We start from the raw sequence: 1,936 nt of genomic DNA, 5'->3' as shown, positions 1-1,936 counted from the left end.
ATTTAACAAAAACTGCTGGGAAAACTGGAAATTAGTATGGCAGAAACTAGGCATGGACCCACATTTAACACCACATACTAAGATTAGATCAAAATGGGTCCAAGATTTAGGCATAAAGAACGAAATCATAAATAAATTGGAGGAACATGGGATGGTTTACCTCTCAGACTTGTGGAGGAGGAAGGAGTTTGTGTCCAAGGGAGAACTAGAGACCATTATTGATCACAAAATAGAACATTTTGATTACACCAAATTAAAAAGTTTCTGCACAAACAAAACTAATGCAAACAAGATTAGAAGGGAAGTAACAAATTGGGAAAAAATTTTTACAGTTAAAGGTTCTGATAAAGGCCTCATCTCCAAAATATACAGAGAATTGACTTTAATTTATAAGAAATCAAGCCATTCTCCAAATGATAAATGGTCAAAGGATATGAACAGACAATTTTCAGATGATGAAATTAAAACTATTTCCACTCATATGAAAGAGTGTTCCAAATCACTATTGATCAGAGAAATGCAAATTAAGACAACTCTGAGGTATCATTACACACCTGTCAGATTGGCTAAAATGACAGGAACAAATAACGATGAATGTTGGAGGGGCTGTGGGAAAACTGGGACACTGATGCATTGTTGGTGGAGTTGTGAAAGAATCCAACCATTCTGGAGAGCAATCTGGAATTATGCCCAAAAAGTTATCAAAATGTGCATACCCTTTGACCCAGCCATACTACTACTGGGCTTATACCCCAAGGAACTACTAGAGAAGGGAAAGGGTCCTGTATGTGCCAAAATGTTTGTGGCAGCCCTTTTCATAGTGGCTAGAAGCTGGAAGATGAATGGATGTCCATCAATTGGAGAATGGTTGGGTAAACTATGGTATATGAATGTTATGGAATATTACTGTTCTATAAGAAATGACCAACAGGAGAAATACAGAGAGGCTTGGAGAGACTTACATCAACTGATGCTGAGTGAAACGAGCAGAACCAGAAGATCATTATACACTTCAACAATGATACTGTACGAGGATGTATGCTGATGGAAGTGGATTTCTTCAACATAGAGAAGAGCTAATCCAATTCCAATTGATTAATGATGGACAGAACCAGCTACATCCAGAAAAGGACTGGGAAATGAATGTAAACTGTTATTTTTACCTTCTGAATCCAATTCTTCCTGTGCAACAAAAAATTCAGTTCTACACACATATATTGTATCTAAATTATACTGTAATATATTTAACATATATAAGACTGCTTGCCATCAGGGGGAGGTGGTTGGGGGAGGAAGGGAAAAAATCTGAATAGAAGTAAGTGCAAGGGATAATGTTGTAAAAAATTACCCATGCATGTGTACTGTCAAAAAATGTTATAATTATAAAATAAAATAAAAAATTAAAAAAAAAAAAAAAAAAAAAAAAAAAACCTGTCTGCTGGAGCCAGTGCATCTTTGTCAAAAATTTAAAAAATTAATGGTATAGAGAACTAAATTTAGAAGTTCTCTAGGGTTACCCGTGGCTCCCCCTTTCTTTTGTTTTTGGAGTAGTGTCTTAATATCTCTGTTTCTTCTCTCTACTATTGCCTGCCCTTGAGGATTAAAGGGTATGCCCATGGTGTGTAAAATCTTATACTGTGCACAAAAGTGTGTAAAATGTTTAGATGTATATGCAGGTCCATTGTCTGTTTTTATTGCTTATGGAACACCCATAATTGCAAATGCTTGTATAAGGAATTCAGTTACCACTCGGGCTGTCTCTTTTGCTGCTGGCATTGCAAATGTGAATCCTGAAAAGGTGTCTACCACAACGTGAATAAAAGATAGACGACCAAAAGATTATAATGGGTCACATCCATTTGCCAAATTTCATTAGGTCTCAAACCACGAGGATTCTTCCCTGGAGGGAGTGTAGGAGCATGGAAAGGAAGGCAAG

This window comes from Sminthopsis crassicaudata, chromosome 2 (assembly GCF_048593235.1).
Source record: "Sminthopsis crassicaudata isolate SCR6 chromosome 2, ASM4859323v1, whole genome shotgun sequence".
Lineage (NCBI taxonomy): Eukaryota > Metazoa > Chordata > Mammalia > Dasyuromorphia > Dasyuridae > Sminthopsis > Sminthopsis crassicaudata.
The sequence above is the reverse complement of the archived record's forward strand: the minus strand, read 5'-3'. Positions refer to the sequence as shown.